This window comes from Hemicordylus capensis, chromosome 1 (assembly GCF_027244095.1).
Source record: "Hemicordylus capensis ecotype Gifberg chromosome 1, rHemCap1.1.pri, whole genome shotgun sequence".
NCBI classification, from domain to species: Eukaryota; Metazoa; Chordata; class Lepidosauria; order Squamata; family Cordylidae; genus Hemicordylus; species Hemicordylus capensis.
The window spans coordinates 367,295,867-367,319,177 of record NC_069657.1 but is presented as its reverse complement, the minus strand read 5'-3'; the positions used below and the strand labels follow the sequence as shown (position 1 = coordinate 367,319,177).

The window sequence follows — 23,311 nt, the reverse complement described above, 5'->3', positions numbered from 1 at the left end:
TGAATTTGATACACTATGCATACATCACCCTTTCACTGATAATTGCAGAGTAGCCTCACCTTTTCTGCACATTTTGCCACTGCCCACTCCTTGCTGCTCATTCATCAAAGCCCTCCTGTTCTTTTCCCCTTCCATCTCCTCTTCCTTTTTGTGGCAGCCCACTTTTCTCTTTGTGTCTGTGACATTCAGTCTCTCATCCACATAGTGGTCAGACCAGGACCTGCTTGACTTCCAAGATCAGCTGAATAATAAATAATTCTCAAGTGGCCAAATTCTCCGAGGTTATTGGATGCTACAGCTCCTCTTCATGTCAGCAAGAGTTACTCCAGGCATCCACTATTGATCAGCAGAATTCATCTCTACTCCTACTTCTGACACCTGAACAATGTTGCTTTACTTCACAAAAAAATCAATACAGGGTTGCGGGGGGGTGGGGGGAGAACATATTCCCCATCTGCAGCATACAGATTACATTTCATTCAAATCCCCTTCCCTATTCTCAACCATAAAATCATAATATTAGTCGAGCTGAAAAAGAAAAAATAAAGGAGATGAATTACTGATACTAACAGAATCCTAATTATTTGATGGTATATCCTCATACGTTTCCAGTTTTGTTTTGTTTTGAGTGTCTGGAGACCTAGGTCCATGGTGCACTATTCTTTCATGCAGTGTTAATTAAGTATGTCATGTTTCCACTCCCTTGTTTTAGAGCTGATGATTTTGAAATTTTAAAAAATAAATTCTAAGTGTTTGGTTGTCAGCTGAGTACAGCAGCATTGCTCAGTTCTTATAATACTTCAATACTGCCCAGTTCTTCAGAATATAAACTAGAATGACACTCTCAAAATGGGTAGATTTTCAAGAGTATGAATTGCAAAATCTATCACATCACTAATTTCTTGCCAAAAAAAAAAAAAAAAAGTTATCAGAAGGCAGCTTCATAAAATCTGTAGCTGCCGGCTAGAATTAGAGAAGAGATTTTTGAATTGTTGAGTCTTTTTCTGTTGTAACTCTACTGAGTAAACTGTTCTAGGGTTCTTATATTCCTAACTACATTTAGAGGTGAATTAGTACTGAGTATTGTCCAGAAAGAAAAAGGGAAGCCTCTACAACAAAGGGGTCATTAACCAATGATACTGAAATGTTAATGAAATGTGCAAACATGTGGCATTTAGTTAAGATTTCACCCCATATTTAAGTATCTAGATCAATTGGCCCATCAATAAAATGCAGTTGCTATCAAAACAGCTGAAACTGTAGTTTGTTTTGGGATTTTATTGAGAGTTGTTGATGGGTGGGGGGGGAGAGAGAGAGAGAGAGAGAGAGAGAGACAGACACACAGACACACACACTACTGTTTTATTATATTTTGGAAGCTATCCTGAGGGCTTTTTAAGGCTATATGGTGGGGCATCAATTTTAAAAATAAAACATACTTATTACATAGACTGCAATGCAAACTTTATTATGTTGATTGAAGGAAGGGTGAGATCACGTGCTATTGCGTAAATGACTGACATTAACTTGAGGAATCCCTACCATATATTAGGACAGTACAATATAAATATCAGTGGACCTATATGAGAATCTCAATTTCCTTCAAGTCATAAAAAGGCATCTTATCCCAGTCTGCTGATTTCTTGTGAAAGAATTGTTTTCAGGATTTTCTGAATATTCTTCTGAAAATCCTGTCAGTCTACCATTAAAGAACTACTGAATTGCCAAGCAGCAGCAAAAAATATTGTGCACATTCTAGACCATTTCTTTGGGGAGATCTGGAGCCATGTTCTACTACTACCACGAATATTTATATACTGCACTTCAACGAAAGTTCTCAAAGTGGTTTACATAGAAAAATAAATACATAAATAAGATGCTCCCGTCCCCAAAGGGCTCACAATCTAAAAAGAAACATAAGGCAGATACCAGCAACAGCCACTGGAGGGATGCTGCGCTGGGATTGGATAGGGCCAGTTAGCAGTAACTACTCAGTAAGCAGTAGGGATATGCACAAAATTGCTTTGCATAGTTTGGTTCGAATCCAAACATTTTTTGTTTTGGCACCCCCAAGCTGGGCCTAGTTTGGTTCAAATTTGAGCTGTTTTGGGCATGGTTTGAGGGGGGTGGTGGGCATTAAAATGGAGTTTGAAAAGTAATGACTTACTGCCACCAAGGGCTGAGGCGGACCCGGGGGGGGGGGGTTGGCTGCAGCTACCCCTACCCCACTGGCCTCCCCCCGCCCATGTCTCCCTGGCCCATTTTGGCCCTCTTCGCGTGCACGGTAGCCATTTTTTGGCCGGCTACACATGCACAAAGGCCATTTGCGTGACCAGGGTGAAACTCAAAGCTACAAACCAGTGAAACTCATAGCTACAAACCAAAAAGAGTGTGAGTGAGTGAGTACTTGCACACGCACACACCATTCACTATTATTGGTGTCTTCCTTTACCCATGTTCTCTTTTTCTCATTTGTTTGTTGAGTCCTTGGGCAGAGTTCTGTTGCTCTTTGTTCTTTTAGTTTGTGCTTTCACAGGATACAGAAATCTTATTTATTTTCAGTGCTTAAGAAATATTATTATTTGTTGTTAGTGGACAAGGACAATGTGTTGAAGGTTATTATTTTAAAAGAGAGAGAGTGAGCAAAGGCATCTGGAAGTATGACAGTGTACCTGTACATTATTCCCCACACTAGACCAAGCTGTGGGAGAAGAAGAACTCTAAGGACTCTCCCCTCTGTACTTAGTGGGCTAAGATGGAGGCCGTGGATTCACACACTTGGGTCATCCCAGTTCCAGCCATTTTGAAACACAAGAAGCCAGAGTATACCAGACTAGCTCTTTTTTCCTCCCTCCCAACTTAGTAGTTCCATAACTACACATGAACCAGCACAGGCTGTACAAATGGACCAGATATTGTTAAGAAAACAGCCTGTTAGTTGGCTACAAGAAGCACTTACACTCTGTACTTTGGATCTGCAGGCTTGCAGACTAAATTTTGGTTGGAACTCACGAGAGCTTGACTTCCCTTCAATCGCCCATATATGGCAAACTCTCGAGTCAGTTGCTTGGCATAAACAGCTTGGGGCAGCAATCCCCAGGTCAAAAAGCACAAACATGCAACTGGATGGTGTTCCTCATAGCTCCTCTGTGTAAATACACAAAAGAGGTTGCTTGGCTGGGCAAGCCCGAGTGAAGGTAACTATTTCCCAAGAAATAGTTAAAAACTTCCATTGTTAACACTGGCTGCATTAATTGCCTCTACGAAAACACAGATTAAGCTGTTTCACTCCCACCCTGCAATCACCAGCGCTAATGGGCTGACATAGGTCAACAGGAACAGGTCATTAGTGTCTAAAGAAATTCTTAGCTCACACTTGGAAGGTCTTCCCAGTGAACCAGATTATTTTAAAGTCTGTTCATTCACCCTATCCCATACAATTCGCTCAAACCATTACATCCATGTTCACCTAGATCACGCCCACCCAGGAGTAAATAGGACAACATGTATTAATTTTGTTCAACACAATATCACCCTCATCAGCAAAGAGATGTGGTCTGCATCTGGCCCAAGGGCAGGTTCCTGCCTATTTGTATCCCAGACTCCATCAAGCAGTGTGCATTTTTCCTAGAACCACCACCTGCGTGTACTTGTAGCTTGGCTTTGGCCATTCCATCTGCTTGTGCCTTGGCCCTTGTGCCCGTTCTGCTTCCAGCCTCTAGTTTGGACCCATCTTCAGGTCAAACCTGTGCACTATGCTTGGTTGCTTCAGAGAACTGGTCCTTTGAGATCAGATTCCCCTTTAGACTTTTTCTGTCTTCCCGGCTCAGTTGCCTTTGCACCCCATGTTTTCACCTGTTCCTGCAGAGAGGTCCCTCAGCACCCACTGAGCATCCCACCAGAAGCATTCAGGTATACTAAGCAGCCGGTGTTCCAAATCCTCTTGCTCCTTGCTCTCTTTAAAGTCTAAAACTGTTCTAAGACACTTTCTCTGGCCAGCCTTAATTTTAATTTGGATCCTAAACTAAAATGCCTCTTCAAGAGATTCAAATTAGTCTTATTAGTCAATGTTGTATTGCTTACTTTGATTAATGGATCTTTCTACATTCCTGAACCCTTATTACCCTTAATACATCTGATTGCATTTTATCCCAATCTCTGTCATTATTTCCAGACCAAATTGACCAAATTGAACACTGTAATGAGCTGTTCCCTCTAGATTTGCTGATTCCCCACATTAGCCCAAAAAGTTAGTTAGGAGTGTGTAACCAACACTCCAGAGCAGTTTCATTAACAGTTTTTGATGGAGAACACTAGGGCAGCACGTCTGTATCCTTAAATTGGACTGGACTGAAGATCTGAAAATTGAAAACACAAAGTTTGGTCCTGGAAATCCTGATTTTTTTCATCTTTGTTCTCTCCCTTCCATCTAAGATACTAACACTCCAGTCTCATATGCTGGAGTGGGAAGTTAGAATAGTGCTTGGATTTAAGAAGGTTTAGCTAGATGAACTGTCCATTAAGCTTGTATGTCACCCCTAAGTCTTTTTAAAGTTGGAACATTACAGTGTTCAATTTGTTGTGGAAATAATGACAGAGATTGGGGTAAAATGTACTGGGTGATGCTTGCTCCCATTGCCATTAAAGCTATAGTCTGAAGACTTTATTAGAGGTGCTGTGCCCAGCTTCTGTGCTGTGTTTTTAGAAGTCATTAGCCTGGCACACACTGTGCCCCAGTAGTTTGGAACTGAGCCTCACGATTTGGGAATCAAATCCTTCCATTTTGGATAGATTCTCCAATAGTGGCTGCTGGAGTATCCTCTCATTGGCTTCATGATATCGGGAAAGCCAGCCCTGCTGTTGCATCGAGATGGCATGAGCATGCCCCTAATTGGATCCCCATCCACTGACCACCCCTCAAGGTTTGGCGCACCTGATCGTGCAGCAGAACTAAGCAGTTCCAGGACTCTCGTCTTGTTTGCGTGCAGATTTGTGGAACTCTCCTATGGCCCCTTCCACCTGACTCAAGCTTGCCCTGCTCGCCATGGCCTTAAGATACAAAGTCACATTTGGAACCTTTATGAGTCTGGTTTCCAGCTAGTATGGTTCACGGTTTTTCGTTTCCGGAGAGGTGATTGAAACCACAGAGTGTTCCTGCCCAACTTCCACTCCTCCACAAGAGCTTTGTTTTCATGTTAGAGCTTGGTTGTTTCAGACACTAGTGTGTCTGGAATGTTTTTAGTTTTCTTGGCTTACTTGTTGCGTTGGCAGTCGCCATAACTGGACTGAACTTAGCAATAACTGAACTTAGCAATATGGTTTTTCGGAAAGTTGTTTTATGTCTTGTGGACCGAAAGGAGAAGGTTTTGGGTTGAGTCTAGTTTGTTGTATGGGTGTTTGGAATGTGAGAAAGATTTGAATGCGGAGCTAGCGAAGGCAACAGCCCTTGGTGAAGAGGCCACCACAGAGGTTGAGAAATGGAGTGCATGCTTGAAAGAAATGGAAATGTTTTGCAATTTACTTGCCACTGAAAACAGTACTTATAAAGAACAACTTTATATAATTGAAAGAGATAAATACAAGATTTAGAGATCCAGAACGACAGCTTACAAGAGTATGTTAGCCAGCTTGAATAGGAGCTGATTTTCTTATGGGGGGAAACTGCCTAGCTCATGAGTCAGGAAACTATCACTAGTGCCACACTAAAATTGCAGATCTTATCCAAAAGCTGGAGGAACAGGGGCAGCAGCCAATTCCTCCTTCCTCTATCCCTTCGCCTAATCTCCCTTCTCCCTCCCTCACTCCTCCTCCCCAAGCAAGCCCTAAGAAAGAGGAATTTAAATGAAACAAAGAGTATTCCACAGAGACGATCAACTACATTAATGAAAATTCCCTTACAGAGATCCCCATAGAAGATCCCCCCAAAGTGGAGGATCTCCTTAGACACAATTTTTGAGTTCCAAGAGGACTCCCCAGATGAGGAAGATCTCTTCCTAGATTCACTTTCTGAATGCTCTGACTCTAAGGTGGACGCCCCAGAAGTCCTATCAGCGTACTTAGTCACTTTAATTCCAGAAGCAGAGAAATTTGTTCCTGCACCGACTCTTCTTGCCTCAGTAAAAGCCCAGCTACCAGCTGAACTGCAGGTTGTGGCTAAGCTTAGCTGAGACCAGTGGGGGAGGCCAAACACAGATGCCAAAGCAGGAGACACCCAGAATTTGGCCTGGCTCCTTCTGGACACTGGCACCACCTTAAGCATCCTGACCCCAGAGTGGACTTCCAGAGGGAAGCCCATTGGCCTCTCATTTCAACAGCTACAGAGACAAGGTCCAAAAAGCACTTATTATGGAGAACGTTCCCCTCCAAACCTCAAAATTAAAGTGCACTTTTTAGAATGTGCAGCCTATAAAAGAAGCGAGAAGGGAATCTTAGGTGCTCCTTTCCTCCTCGCCCAACACCGCACAATTGACTTGGCAAACGGTCTTTTCTGGCAAGGGTTAACTTCCACTCAATCATTTCAGCTATTCATAGATGAGCAGCTATCAAAACTCTGCACCCCCTTCCCGAAGCAGCTACAGATCCTTGGCAACAGACCGTGCCAGCGGTCTGAGCCAAGAGTAAAATAGAAGTTGATCTAGTTATAGAGAGGGGGACCATTCTCATTGAAGGGCCCGATCCTGCCCCTCAAAAAGAGTACAGGTACCTCAGAGCTGCTGAGGAATCCCTTTGCATCACCATTAAATATTTTGAGGAACAAGGAGTTATTGTGAATAGGCAGAGTGTCTGCAATGCCCCATTTGGCCCGTACCCATGTCCAGCAACATGACCTTCAGGCTCACGGAAGACTATTGAACCCTAAACAAAGTAACACCACCTTTTTGCCCTAGTAATATCCAAGTATAACAAGAGCCTAGTTGTCATTGCCGCCAGATAGCATTTTTACTCAGTTGTTGACATCAGCAATGCCTTTTTTCCAATTCCACTCAAACCTGCATGTTGGTACAAATTCGCATTCGGGTTCCAACGTTTTATTTATTTGTTTGTTTAATGTATTTCTATACCGCCCAAAACTTACATCTCTGGGCGGTTTACAACAGGATTTTAAAAAGTAAAACATTAATTAAAAACAAAAACAAGAAATTTAAAACACAATTTAAAATTTTAAAACGATATTCTAAAACAACATTAAAACAATCAAAACAATGTCAGTTAAAAGCCTGGGTGAACAGATGTGTCTTTAAAGACTTTTAAAAAGTTGTCAGAGATGGGGAGACTCTTATTTCACTAGGGAGCACATTCCAAAGCCTCGGGGCAGCAACGGAGAAGGCCCATCCCTGAGTAGCCACCAGACAAGCCGGTGGCAAATGCAGACGGACCTCTCCTGATGATCTCAATGGGCGGTGGGGTTCATGACGAAGAAGACGTTCTCTTAAATACCCAGGGCCCAAGCTGTTTCGGGCTTTATAGGTTATGACCAACACCTTGTATTTTGCCCGGAAACATCTCAGCAGCCAGTGTAACTCCTTCAATACGGGAGTAATATGGTCTCTCCTAGATGACCCAGAGACCAGCCTGGCTGCTGCATTCTGGACCAACTGTAGTTTCCGGACTAGGTACAAGGGCAGCCCCACATAGAGCGCATTGCAGTAATCCAGTCTGTAGGTTACCAGCAGATGTGCCACTGTTTTGAGGTCGTCTATCTCAAGAAACGGACGCAGCTGGAATATCAGCCGAATATCCCAGGTTGGCCACTGCCCCAACCTGGGACACCAAGGAGAGGCTTGGATCCAGAAGCACCCCTAGACTGAGTACCTGTTCCTTCTGGGGAAGTGTGACCCCATCCAGAACAGGCAGATCAAAATCGTCTCTCGAGTTCCGACCATGCACAATGAGTACCTCCGTCTTATCTGGATTCAGTCTCAGTTTGTTATCCCTCATCCAGCCCATCACCGACTCCAGGCAGGCATTTAGGGAGGTTATGCCCTCTCCCGATGATGCTGACATGGAGAAACAGATCTGGGTGTCATCAGCATACTGATAACACCCTGCACCAAATCTCCTGATGATCTCTCCCAGAGGTTTCATGCAGATGCAAGAGATTAAAAACATCGGAGACATTATGGAGCCCTGAGGGACACCATACAGAAGTTCAGATTTTGAAGAACAGCAGTCTCCAAGGGACACCATCTGGAACCTGCTCGAGAGGTAGGAGAGGAACCACTGCAGAACAGAACTTCCCATGCCCAACCTCCTCAGACGTTCCAGAAGGATACTATGGTCAATAGTATTGGAAGCCGCCGAGAGGTCCAAAAGGATGAACAGAGTCACACTTCCTCTGTCAATTCCCAGTTGGAGATCATCCATCAGGCCAACCAAGGCAGTCTCCACCCCATAGCCAGCCCGGAAGCCAGTCTGAAATGGGTCTAGATCAGGGGTGGGGAACCTTGGCCCTCCAGCTGTTTTTGAACTACAACTCCCACCATCCCCAGTGGCTGGGGATGATGGGAGTTGTAGTTCAACAACAGCTGGAGGGCCAAGGTTCCCCACCCCTGATCTAGATAATCAGTTTCTTCCAAGACTGTCTGGAGCTGGGAGGCCACCACCCTCTCAATTACCTTCCCCAGCCACAGAAGGTTGGAGACAGGCCTGTAGTTACTCAGTTCTGAGGGATCCACGGTAGGCTTCTGTAGAAGTGGGAACAGCTTGACCTGTGTCATCACTAGGGGTGTGCACAAAACAGGCTGGTTCAGACTGGTTCGAGTCTGAACTGGACCTGAACCAGAATGGACCAGTTTGGTCTGGCTGCTCATGCGAGCTGCTCAGAGACAAAGACTGTAATCTGTTACAGTTACATTATCTATCCTAATGCAAGACGTCAAAATCCATTGGGCATACTGCATATCATAATAAACTTTCCGATTTTGATGCTCTCCCTCTTTTTCATGAGCCCTCTCAAAATCTGCTATCCAATCTCCAATGTTATTTAATAAGAACTAAATTAATGAAATACAGAAAACAAACTGGTTTTTATAACTTTTATAATTAGGAAAATTATTACCAATTCCCCCCCGCAAGCATCCAATATTATAAAGTTTTATAACATCTAGAAAGAAAATATAAGTGTTATGATATTATTTTCTTAACAGACAAGAATAAAGAAGCAGGAGCCCCTAAGAACATACATGCCATTGAGACCAAGGTAATAGTAAGCCACTTCTAAGAGCTTGATTTAAGACAAGGGCTCAGCCTAGCAGGAATCTGTTTTCAGAACCAGACTGAAACCTGGGAGGAGTGAAGTAATTAAAAAGGAAGAATGAAAGAAGAGAGCTTTTCTCTCCCCTACTGAGCAAACAACCAATAAAGTAAAGAATTGGATGGCTTCAACCAACTTAGCAGCACTAACTGCATTTGCAGGGGGGACAGCTTTCAGTAACCTCCTCTCCCCCACCCCTACAACACTCTGTGCCATACACTGGCTGCACAACCCTCAGGGACACATTTACATATGGTACAGAGCACTTCCAGGGGGAAGGAGAGATCTTGAAAATTCACCCCCTGCCCCCGACACAATCACAACTGCTGAATTAGTCAAAGCCATTGGGAGCGCCACCACTTTTCACATAGCACTGGTGCTTCCTTAGTCTGGATGTCAGGCAATGACTACGCACACAAACAGCCCAGCCTGGGCTCGATCCTGGCGCTGCCCTCCCAGGTAGCCTGGCATTTTTACCCGATGGTTTACCTGGGTAGAAGGGCGGGGATGTGAACACACCCTTCTACTCAGGTAAACGGTCATATGTGTGGCTGTAATTAAGGGTTATCCTTAATTCAGTTTTGACAGAATTTGGCACCTAGAGCACCTGACTCATGGGGGAATCCCTAATTGCACCGCGCTGTTCATGTGAGAAGCAGGTCCTACACATCTAGCCAAGTCATCTTAGGGGAAGGTAAGTTGATCTTGTATTTCACCCTGCGCCCTCCGCACCCTCAGAAAATGGTTGTGTGCATGATCAAAGTGCTCTAAAACAATATTCTGGATTCATATATATTGTTCCTCTATATAATTTCTCTGGGCTAGTATGTATTTTAGCCCTACACACACACACACACACACACACACACACACACACACACACACACAATTTTTGCACATTGTCCCCACCCACAGCAGGAGCCTACACCTGCCTAGAGCCTGCAGTTCATTAGCATCTTTGTTATAAATCAGCTGGAAAGCCTTTACGCAGCTCCTCTCTGCACCTTCTTCTGCTGCACAGGTAGACCTGCATGCCCAGAGGAAAGAACAAGTTGGCACCAAGCAGGAAGAATGCTGCCCTGGTGGCAGGGAGAGAAAAATAGGGCAGTAGGGAGAGAAACAGGGCAGTGGCAGCAACAGGGGGAAAGAAATGCAGCAGTCTGTGTTAATGTCTTGCTGGAAAGCCCCAAACCCACCTTACATTTGCAAAAAAAATAGGATGACCCACAGGCACTATGTGCAAAAATATGGTGTGTGTGTGTGTGTGTGTGTGTGTGTGTGTGTGTGTGTGTGTGTGTGTGTGTGTGTGTGTGTGTAGATAGATAGATAGATAGATAGATAGATAGATAGATAGATAGATAGATAGATAGATACGGCTAAAATACATGCTAGCCCAGTTCAAACATCACACAGAGCCGGGATTGAATCCCATTTTGTGCAACATCTCCTAGCCTCAAGCACATGCACTTCACCCTCTCTTTCACACATGAGTGGAGAGACACTTCAACTTTTGATGCTGGCTTAGAATAAGCCAGGATCTGTCACACTGTTTAAACAGGGTGATTCTGTCTTATTCTAGTCAGAGTTCCCAACAGATTCTTGTCTTTATATATATTTCTTCAAGATGCACTCACTGCTAATCCCATGTGTGGCAGCTCTCGTGAGAGTTTGTGCTACCTGGATAGCGACATGGTCGGGGGAGAAAATGGCGGTGGCCGGCCAGGCTGGCAGGGAAAATGCCAGCCAGGCTGATGGGCAAGGGAAAGTGGACTGGGAGAGGGAAAACAGACTGGAGCTTAAGGCAGGGGGAGAGAACGGACTGGGGTTGAAGGGAGGAGGAGAATGAAGACGGGGAGGAGAGACAGGGAGAACTAGGGGCGCAGATGGTCTGTGCCGGATCAGCTAGTTTATTTGGAAACTCTGGCTAGAATAAGCCAGGATCACCCAGTTTGATCATCATGATAGATCCTAACTTGTCCTAAGCCAGGATGGGAAGTAGACACCCTCTGCCCCTTGTGCATAAATGGAGAGAGGGGAGCACATAAGCCCAAGAACAGGGACACTGTACAAAACCAGACTTAGTTCTGGCTCCGTGTGATGCCTGAACTGGGTCAATATGTTAAGCTTGTGTTTAACACTGGCATGCTTGGTTTTTATTCTTTAAATAGCAACCAGCAGGAGCCTGATCCCCAAACCAGAACCATAGCAGGGGAAAGTGTTAAAGCCCACTCCCCTTTTGCCACAGTCCCAGTCCTGATCAGCCTTCCTCCACAGATATTTAAAGAATAAAAGCCAAGAACACTATATTAAGCATGGTCTTAACATAATGGGTGATTTGGCCAATGGCCTAAGTTTTTTTGTTTGTTTTAGAGGAGGATTTGTCATTTGTTTATAATATTATTTATAAAGTGCCTAATATGTGCTCAGCAGTGTACAGAATTTTTTGTAAAGTCCTTGCCAATAGATTCACAACCTAAAACTCTTATGACAAAAGAAGGGGGGAGTTGTGCAGAATGGAAAAACTCTGTACAAGGAGTCCTGTAGGCTTCCAGTGGCATCTGGTGGGCCACTGTGTGAAACAGGATGCTAGACTAGATGGGCCTTGGGCCTGATCCAGCAGGGCTGTTCTTATGTTCTAAGAAGAATAAGAGAATTAGCCTAGGAATAGAAAATAAAAAAGCCAAATAATTCAAGAAGGAAATAAGAGAGAGAAATATGCGTTTTTAACCGTTTCTCAATATGAGTTAGAAAAAAATCCAGAAATAATTAAAGCAGGGTAGTTCCTTATATAAGGAGCTATGAGATACAAGGGGGGATATAAAGATAAGAAATAACACATCAGTACTATGTAGTCTGCAGGTATAATTTAGATGCAGACTTTCCATTTTAGTGAGATCTAAGTCTAAAAAGTCCTGACCAATGGGACAGAGACTAATGTTCTCCATGGGACATTACTTAGGAACCAAGAATGGCTTCAGATATTGAAAAGTGCAGTTTATGGCACTGCAGCATCCAGGCCACAGTGTGCCATTCACTTTATATGCTCCAAGAAGCTGTTTCTATCGTCCTGTTTAGGCATTCACTGAACGCCCACTGTACAGGCTTACACTGGGGCAAGTACGTTCAAAGCCCTACCCTCAGCCTCCCAACCCCATTCTTCCCACTTACAACAGCAGCCATATGAAGAGCCTCTCAATCACAGAAATGGGTACAACCACTATTACACAGTTCGTCTCATCAGACAAATGCTGCTGTAAGCATAAAGAGCAGGGTCGAGAGGGGGTGGGACTTCGAACTCACTTGTCCCAGTGTAAGCCTGTACAGCAGGCTTTCAGTGAATGGCTGAACAGGGATCTTGTTTCTACTCAACTGCAGCAGTGTAAGTAGATATGCAAAACACACTGTGCTTTTGGTGTGATGTCCAAATGCAGAAGCTGTACAAGTCCCCCATGAAGAGATGCTTGAGCTGTCCCCGCACCTAGTGTAAATGTTTTGTGAGAGATGCATGGCTTTCCCTGCAAGCATGAAGTGTGGATGTGCACGCACTCATACATCTGGTTTTTGGCTCAGTGTGATGTCCAACATCATTCAAAAGTGGCGGCAGTAGTGGGGGCAGCAGTACCTTATGCCGATGAATTAGAAATTCTAAGAACACACTTTAATTGCCTTCACTAAAGAAAAATTCTCCATGCTACTTTACTTTTACAGCACATTTTCATAATAACCATTTGGAAAGAACAATTAAATAAAGAATATTGTATTGTACACATAATTGACTGAGTAAAAGACACCTTAGTTTAATTCTCATGCTGAGGTTTTTAATAAATAAATAAATAAATAAACCTTGCCATCTCCCTGCAGTGATGATTGAACAACAAAACTGAATATACACAATCAAGACATAATGCTAAATTTCAGCTTTAAAAACTAGCCTAAAGGAAATGTAAGACCCATTCATTGTGATTACTCCCACCCTGTAATAGTTGCAGAGAGAAAGAGAGAGGGGTATCAAGGAAGGCATATTGGAAGCATACATGTTTATTAGTGTGATCCAAGGCCTCTGGAAGCTTGTACTTTGCTGGTCAATCATCTATAGAAGGCATTTTGGGAGCCTATAAAGATGGAGGGAGCACCAGCGGCACAACTGGCAGCAGGCAGCCGACCTGTAGGAGGCTGCTGAAGCCGGCTGCCAAAGGGGGCTAGCCTTTGGTGTGTGACTGAGGACTGGGGCATACTATATTCCCTCTGGCTATATTAGGAGCTGCAACTTCTGTTTGCCAGCTTTGTTACCAAGGCTTGGTTGAAGCTAGTTTGTAATATGTTTGGGTTTAGAGATGGGGAGACAGGGGGCGCCTTCGTTGACTGTGGGGCAGCTATTCCAGTGTTGGTGGGGGATAGAAGTAGTAATGTTGGCAGGTCAGCAGGCCATTCCAGGGAAAGGAAAGTCAGAGATTTAATAGCTGTCTTCCCCTCTGGTTGTCCTGCCAGCTCTTTGACCTTGAGGAGAACTGCCAACAACCCACATAGCTTCGCCTTGCTCCTTTGTAATGCCAGGTTGGTCCAGAATAAACCTGGTCCAAAATAAACCCCAAAATAAATCCATGATTGATAGTGGATGAAGGGGCCAACCTGGTGTGCATCACAGAGATTTGGTTGGGGGAGGCTAGTGGCCCAGTCTGGTCCCAGCTTCTCCCTCCAGAGTATCCTGAAGAGGAGAAGGTGAAGAGACATCAGCAGGCAGATGGAGTGGCTGTGGTCTATAAGGATAACATCTCTCTTACCAGGGTCCCTGTTGGGGTATCTGACCATATTGAATGTGTGTACTTAAGTTCAGGGATAGATTGGGACTTCTGTTGGTGTACCAATCACCCCGCTGCCCAACAGAATCCCTTACTGAGCTCACGGACTTGGTTGCAGAACTCATGTTGGAGTCTCCCAGACTTTTGGTGACTCGACTTGAATCCGACAGATTACAACACAGAGCACATTTAAAGATCTATGCTCAGGCAATGTGTGTGGCAAAGCAGTTCTTTTCTGCCCGTATTGCATCTGCGAGCTCACATCCAGCGGAGTTGTTCAGGGTTGTGAGGGGGCTAGTACGTGCCCTGCCTTCCTTGAATCAAAATTTGGAGATGTAGGACTGAAGCAGGAATACAATACTTTTAAATACTTTTAAAAATGTTCAGAATGCTCTTTTATGCTCCAAATTTTATGTTCCAGATGAGCTGAAGAGATGGCGGAATTTGTTACTAGAACAAGGATACATTCCTGTATACTTTTGTTTGCTGCCTGTCCTAGAACAATCTACCTATGCATTACAGACAGTTGTTTTGAAGTCTGTGTTCAGTTATACTGTGAATTGTTCCTGGAGCTTAATTTTATTCTATCCACTCAAATTTAGTTAAATCAAGTCTCTTTAATCAGGGCAGCATCTTTTCTAGGCATTATGGCTCAGAAATGCAGTCCTCACGCTCAATTCTTCACTGCTGGGAAATTTTGTTATTTGCGTTTCACAAAAGTTAGGAGATATGTTCGGATTTGACCTCTTATCGAAGCATCTCTACTCACAAAAGTTAGCAAACAGGCAGTTTGCACCTCTTCAACCAAAAGGCCTCATTACCGCTCACCAACCCTTCATTATCTTTCACAAAAGCCAATGTTAGGTTGTGTCGACTTGCTGTCAAAGACCAATTTTAACAGCTGAACAGAAGTTAAAAGCAAATGAGTTGTTCTGTTTTGCTCAGCATACTAATGATTTTGGTTTAATTCACGAAAACATGAAGTATCTTGCATGTAGAGTGAGTCACTGGGAAGACATATGTCTAACCTCATACTACATTTTACTCTGACAGATTGAATGTTAGACAGGCACACAGAATTCTAGTAAATGTAGTTAGATTGTCAGAAAAGACTTTAAAAACACACACTATGAACAACAAAAAAATATCCTAGAAGGTTAACAATGGACAGAAAAGCTACAGAACAAGATCATCATATGTCCAACAGACATCAGTGGTAATTCCTAGCACTCTCTTCCTATTTCCAGATCCAAACAATAACCCACATGCAACAAAGTGCACACTTCCTTCATCTTACCTCAGACCAGCACCATCCCCACCCACTGTCATTCTCCATCTTCTTCACTAGACTCTCACTCTCCAGATCTAAGCCCTGACATATCCAGTTCCATAAGACTGTACTACTGAATGGAGGCCTCCACTACTTCTGCTCCTGCTCCTCCTCTCTGCCCTGGAAAGAAGTAGGAAAAAGCTACTGTTCTGGTAGTAGAAGAAGCAGTGAAGTTAGCCCCAAAATTCTAAAGGGATGGAGACAAGTTAGAATCTGAGGAACAGAAATTAGAGCTTATTCTCAAACTGGCTGGAATTTGCCTGCCACTTGTGAGCTGTCATTTGGCCGTTCCTGCAGTATATGTATTCTAGATGCACTGCAGTATGCTTGTATCATGGGCAGTCTGCAGTTAGAAGTAGCAGCATTTCAGATGTGATAAAGATTTGGGGCAGCATCCAGACTAACATAGTGAAGATTGCATCCCACTGAAATTAATGAGACTCAGTCACAACTAACTTGTCTCATGATTTCAATTGCACTTTGTTATGATCCACTAGGCTGGATGCTGGCCTTGGTCTTTTAAGAAGATTATATAAGCCATTAAAACACACACACACACACACACACACACACATGAAAATTCTGGGTTTTGATTTAGGTAAAAAAATTACACCCTATTTATAAAATGATCCTCATTTATATGGCACCTTGTGCCAAGTTTGTCATAATCCTCAGCTCAGACAGACCACTGCTTTGTAGAACATTATTTCCATTTTGTATTATTATTTATTTTTATTATTATTTATTTAACATATTTGTATACTGCTCAAAACGCAAGTCCCTGTAAATGGGGGATGGAAGCCGAGAGCTAATCCCTAACCTAAAGCCATCCACTGAGTTCACGGATGAGCTAGGATTTGATGCCAGGATGCCATATTGAACTTTTAACCTTCTGTCCATGAAACACTGGCTCTGTTCTGGATCTAAGATAATATCGGCCCACACTTTGTGCCTTAAAAAGGGAGCTGTGTTTTTGTGCTGCAAAGCTGCTCCGAGCTCAGCCAATGTCTTGTTTAGCTGCAGAACATTCACAGGGCAAGCGTGGAACTATTTTTGCTGGTCCCCCTACCTCAGTTAGTACTCGTTGCTGTCCATATGTAGGTCCCTGAGGGTCACACAGCCTTCAGGGACATTTCTAGATGGCAGAGAGCAGTAATGGAGGCAGGAAAATCAGCAAAAACCATTCTGCCCTTGCCCCACATACATTTGGCTACTCGACAAGACATCTGCACAGCTCCCTTATGGATGGCATGCAACATGTAAGCTACCAACTTTAAGGCTATTTACAAAAATATTTGGCTCTTGCTATAAAGCTCATAAAAGTTTTTATAACAAGTTAAGGTTAGCATAACACTGCCTTATAATGAAACATAACCCAACAAAGTACAACAAACGAATATGCTTCATCCCACATATTTGTATATTCATACATGCAGGCAGTTTTTAAAAATTATTTTTGACTGCTAATAAGAATCAATCCTTTTCTTGTTTCAGACTCTGACCATTATTTAAATCTAATTACTTCGCAGTAGAATTAAAAAACACATGCAACATAGTTGTCCTGTGGAGGTTGTCATATTCAATTGCTTATGTCTCTATGAGTCATTTAGGAACTGAGAGGATCAGCCTCTGTTCCAGGCACTGTCAGTAATCTGTTGTCAGAAGCTCAAGCTCTCCTCTGGCAGTAGTTAAAGAGGAAGACAAAGTATAATCAGACCCAGGACAGGTTTTTACAAATGGGTTTTATTGGAACCTATTCCATTATAATTCCACCACACTGGAAAGCTGCAGTGGCATTTAATTTCCACTTGCATTTGATAAATATATTTGCATACAGACTCCATGCCTATTTCCCCTGCAATAAATTAATCACTAGAATCTACCCTATAGCTACTTTATTTATTTACAAATTTCTACACCAAATTGCTAATTGACAAAGCAGTTTGCAGCATGAAAAAACCAACCTAATATCAATAGGAATGATCAGTTAAAAATGTAACTATAACCAATGAGATCAAAAAGCAAACCAGATGGCTGCAGGTTCAGTTCTCAGATTTTGGACTATCAATTTAAATGAACCTAGGTCTCATTCTCAAAGGCCTAGGAGAACAAAAACAATTTTCATCTGTCTCAGAAAAAGTATGTAAATGATGAGGCCAAGTGCACCTAGTCAGGGAGGACATTCCACAATTACTGAAAGGCCCTCCTCAAAGCCAGTGCTAATCCTACATCTACATAATGTACTCCTGCAGGGTCACATCAGCAGATGGGGGGGGGGCAGGGATGTTCAGATGAAAGAAGATGCTCTCAGCGATGCTTCAGGCTCAAAATGTTTTGAGCTCCTTGGGTCAAAAAACCAGCAGTTTGAATTGTGCCAAGATAGCTACTGGTAGCCAATGCTGTTCTTTAAAAATGGGTGAATTGTGCTCCAGTCAGCTTATATCAGTCAAAAAGTGGTCAGCACTATTTTGAAGACTCCACACAATTTTCAAGGGCAGCCCCACATACAGCACATAGCAAGAGACTAATCTGCAAACATCAGTGATTAAATCTCTATATTCCATTAATAGGTGTAGCTGGAGACCTCCTGTGCGGACATACTCTTCCTTTCCTATCCTCCTAAAATTTGAGGAAGACACCTGAACAAAATCCTACCTGAAATGATGACTTAGTGAATGAAAGGATAGATTGTGTTTATACTGAAGTATATGCTAATCCAAAGACAGCAGGTAAGTCAAGAGGAACCTTCATTAGCAAGAAAGCCAATCACAGAACATAATATTTTTCAAAGATCTACATATTTGCATACGGTGTTCAAATTCAAAGACAAGCCCTTACCACTACAAAAAACCTTTTGAGGCCAAAGCTTTTGGGGAGGCTTGCAAGCAGCCATTCACCTTATTACCTATGGCAAAACAAGGTGCCCTCTGGGCAACTAGGCAGAGAAGTTTTTCTCAAAACAGGAAGAAGTCAGCTCTGTTTTTAGTTGTAGGCTAAAGATGTGGCACAGACAACTCATAGATGTGTGTGGTTGGGGAGACTAATACATATTTTGTGGGACATTAATTTTTGTTGACTTTCTGCAAGGAAGCAATTTAGTGTCTTTAATACACAAAAACCATCTAATAAATCCAATACCCATAACTCACTGTAGAGGAGGCCCCAAATCAACATCTTGTCTAGGTACAAAGGTTATTCGTTCAAGCTCATTCCCTGCACATGAGTGATTTAGGCATTAAGGAATTGTAATGGAGAATGCACTAAAACCAAAACATTACAATCACCTATAGTGCAATACCAGACATCCCAAACACTCCTTTGAGCAAGCAAAATTTCATGTTTCCCAAGTTGCCCTGATATATTTTCCCCTCACTGCAGCACTTTTGACCTCCAATAGAGGCACCATAATCAATCTCAAAAGTTACACCTCTGATAAAGGCAGCATTAAACATCTTTCTTAAGTGGCACAGTGGGGAAATGCTTGACTAACAAGCAGAAGGTTGCCGGTTTCAATCCCCACTAGTACTATATCGGGCAGCAGCAATATAGGAAGATGCTGAAAGGCATCATCTCATACTGTGTGGGAGGAGGCAATGGTAACCCCCTCCTGTATTCTACCAAAGAAAACCACAGGGTTCTGTGGGAGCCAGGAGTCAAAATCACTTTGACGGCACACTTTACCTTTACCTATTTAGGACAGCATAAAGTAAGTAAGTAAAATCCAGTCTTAAGCCTTGTGTACTGTACAAGATGCACATTGGTTTAAACTGGTAACAATACAATACGATTCCACCAATCAGTTTAGGAGTGTAGGTTTTAATTAGAGGTTACAGATTCCTGCTACCCTCCAACTAAGAACCAGTCAGGATTAAATCACAAGAGAGGCCTTAGCTTTTCTTTGGATTCCATTTTTCACCACTTCGAGCACCAACCATATACTTCCCAACACATCTACAGTGAGGAAACATTTAAGGCAAGGATAGATTCTGCTAATAAATGGCAGAACATTACTCTTTCAGCACTCTTTCAGACGCTTAACATACAAAATACTTATTTAAACCTTAATATAAGGCTTAAAACCAAAGTTACTTGTTTTTTTCCAAATGCTATATTTTTTTCCACCCTAGAACTGCACTAACAGAGCACTGTCTCAGTGTCACAACCACTGTTCTGCATCACCTCTTATGGAAGTGTATTGCATCACACTCCAGCCTGCTTTAAAATAGTCCTATACAGTATGGCCAAATGCATGGAGGATTGGAATCATGCTGGCTTAATCCACCACACACCCACCCCACCTCACCCCCAAGTTCCTCTCACAACTGTGAACTAGATGCCACAGCTGCACAGAATCCAAGTACTCAAATTTCCCAGTGTACCATTCATGTGATTTGGGCCTGCATTCACTAGAGTATGTACACAGACATCTATGCAAACATGATATCCATCTGTTAGGAAGGCCCAGGAATGGGGCAAGAGAAGCAGCACAACCCTAATCCCCCTTCTCCCCACCCACAGTACTAAAACATCCACATATGGCTTAATTTCAATCTGTAGCGGAACCTATTCAGTTTCCCCCCAGCCTACTTAAAACTGCAAAGTAGTTACCAGACATCAACTCTGAATTAATTATAGACATCAACACCAGCTTCAGCAGAGGGAATGAGAGAGAGGAAGGGGGCTTATCATCTATCCTGTGTCACCCTGCCCTGGCAGACAGTGAGTTGAGCCTGTGGTAAGTACCAGCAGCTGCCTCTCTGTTATCCTGGGGCTCTCTCTCTTTGGGAGCAACACTGCTGCAACAGGGGGTCCCCAACAAGCTCCCAGGAGGGCCCAGAGTGCCGACTCAGCAGTTTCTGAGCTGGGTCCTGCATCATTTCCTGGGTTGGCAAGCTTGCTGCCACGGGGGTCATCACCAAAGGGGCAACACTAAAGGGGGTTGCCCCTTTGGGAACCACAAGGGCAAGGACTCTACTCTGCTTGCTGAGAGTAATTTTAGCTGTTTACATGCCTGAGTGAGGATGTGAACCTGGGGAGTGCTTCAGTTTGAGTGGTTACGGGTAGGGGAAGGTATGGAGCGGAGCCTTGTTTACACCAGGAGAGGGGAAAGGTGGCTCAACATCTTATTCTTATTCCTTCTTCTGGCTGTTCCCATAATAGGAGGGTTCCTGGCTGCTTTACCAGCTTCTCCTTTGATCTGGTGCTGCTGCTGTTTAATGCCAGGTCAGTCCAGAATAAGATCTCTATTATCTGTGATTTAAGTGCGGAGGAAGGGGCCAACCTGGTTTGTATTATGGAGGCCTGGGTGGGGGAGCTGGGAGAGATTGTTCTTTCTATCCATCACATTTCTACACCGCCCAAAACCCACGCTTCACAGCTGTGTCAACCTGGGTATTTAGTGCAGCATCAACATAGGCTGGAGAGCGGTGGTAGTGGTGGGAGGGGGTGTTGCTGTATTTTATAAAAGCTCTATTTCCCTCTCTAGGCCCCTTGTCCAAGTGAGTGCAGGTTCAGAGTGTTTGTTACACTCTGCTAACTTGGCAAAGAGGCACTTTTTAAACATGGTGATACTCTTTATTTAGCAAGGGGGACTGGCCCTATCTACCCCCAGCATAGTAGCTCCAGTGACTGTTGCTGGTATCTATCTTATGTTTCCTTTTAGACTGTGAGCCCTCTGGGGACAGGGATCCATCTTATTTATTTATTTATTTCTCAATGTAAACTGCTTTGGAAAAGTTTGTTGAAATGCGGTATACAAATATTTGCTGTTTGTACCTGGTGCTGGGCTCTTGGGACAGAGTGGTGATTCTGCTGGTGTACTGCCTGCCCTGCTGCCCAGTTGTCTCCCTGCCTGAGCTCACGGAGGTGGTCTCATATTTGGTATTGAGGACTCCCAGAATGATTGCTCTGGGTGACCAACATCTATACTGAGGCTGCCTTGCCTAGGGCAGCTCAGGACTTCATGGACATCATGACAATCATAGGGCTGTCCCAACATATTGTTGGCCCAACACATGAACTGGGGCACACTCTGGATCTGGTTTTCTCAACTAGGCAGGAGGATGGTGATTTGAAAATGGAGAATGTGTCATCTGTGCCCTTGTCACAGTCAGATCACTTCCTTCTGAGGTTTAGAGTTTCAGCGACTATACAATTCTGCAAGGATGGGGACCTATATTTTAGAGAATGAAGGACTCCAATGGATTCCTGAGGGCTCTGGGGGATTTTCCAGCTGGTATGGCCGGCACTCCTGTCGAAGCTCTAGTTGTCTCTCTGGAACTGAGAGATAGTTTGGGTGGTTGACACAATTGCTCCCAAGTGCCCTCTCTCGCACAGCAGAGCCCGTGCAGCACCGTGGTATGCGCCTGAGCTGAGGGCAATGAAGCAAGCTGGGAGATGGCTGGAACACAAGTAGAGAACTTGGGGCGAGCCTGAGTGAACACAGGGTAGAGCCAATTATCAAGCCTATTCTGTGGCAGTGATAGAAGAGATGTGTGTTCCCCGCCCCCGCCCCCCCAATCCATCATCGTGTCCTCTTAGTGTTGTCCAACAGGGCTTTTCTGGGAGGTGTGAGACCTCTTGAAATCTGGCCTCAGGCAAGATGTGATCGAACACTGTAGCACACTGTGACACATTTGCACAACACTTTGAGGGTAACATCGCTCACATTTGAAATGAGTTATACCAGGGCTGCTCAACTTCAGACCTCCTGCAGATGTTGGCCTACAACTCCCATAAACTCTGGCTATTGGCCACTGTGACTGGGGATTACAGGAGTTGTAGTACAAAAACAGCTGGGGGGCCTAAGTTGAGCAGGGCTGAGATGGACTTCACAGCTAAGCTGATGCAGTGTCATTGGGAGAGGTGTCCAAAGTACCACCTGGTCCAGTTTTATTGGTGCCTGAGGATGTGCACAAGGTGTTCAGTCAAGTTCAGCTGACCATGTGCATGCTTGACCTTCATGTCTTATTAAATCTAATAGGGAGGAAATTTTTAGATGCATCCAGCAAGTTCTAAATGCCTCAGTGAGAGAGGGAATGGCTTTGTTGAAGAGAGCTATTATTCAACTACTCCTAAAGAAACCCAGTCTGGACACAGAGAATGTAAACAGCTATAAGCCTGGAGCCAATATTCCCTTCCTGGGCAAGATAGTGGCTGACAAGCTCCAGACACTCTTGGAGGAAATGGATTATCTAGATCCATTTCAATCAAGCTTCAGACCCGGCTTTGGAACAGAACATGCTTTCGTCACCCTGTGGGATGACCTGTGTAGAGAAAGAGGCAGGGGGAGTGCAACCCTATTAATTTTCTTGGACCTCCTCAGCAGCTTTCAATACAATTGACCATGGTATTCTTTTGGATAGGCTTGAGAAGTTGGATGTGGGAAGTACTGCTTTGAGGTGGTTCCACTCTTACCTTGAGGCCCACTTCCAAAAGGTAGTGCTGGAGGATTACTGCTCAAGCCCTTGGCAGTTGTGCTTTGGGGCTCTGCGGGGTTCCATTATTTCCTCTATGCTGTTTAACATCTACATGAAACTGCTGTGAGAGATCATCTGGAGATCTGGCCTGTGTCATCAGTATGTGGATGACACTCAGGTGTATCTCTCTTTTTCATGAGAGGCAGGTGGGGCAGTGAAAGTCCTGAAACAGTGCCTTGATGCAGTAATGAACTGGATGAGAGTTGTGACGCAATCCAGACAAAACAGAAGTCCTGTTTGTCAGTGGTTCCTCTGCCCAGGTGAATGAAGATTCACCTGACACCATCACTTTGTTCTTCACCTAGATGCCAGGTGAAGACCTTTCTATTCACTCAGGCTTTTTAAAATTGATTTTTAAAAATTGTTTTGTATTGGGGTTTTTTGGTGTGTTGAGATTTGATGTGTTTTATTTGTTTTTATTGGATGTTTTAATATTGTGTTGTGAGCCGCT

At 43.7% G+C, this 23,311-nt stretch overlaps 1 protein-coding gene across 9 annotated transcripts in view; it reads right to left on the bottom strand.

Annotated features, from left to right (window-relative positions):
• TULP4 (TUB like protein 4) overlaps positions 1–23,311 on the bottom strand; it is a 179,916-nt gene that overhangs the window by 100,789 nt on the left and 55,816 nt on the right. The window lies entirely within an intron of this gene.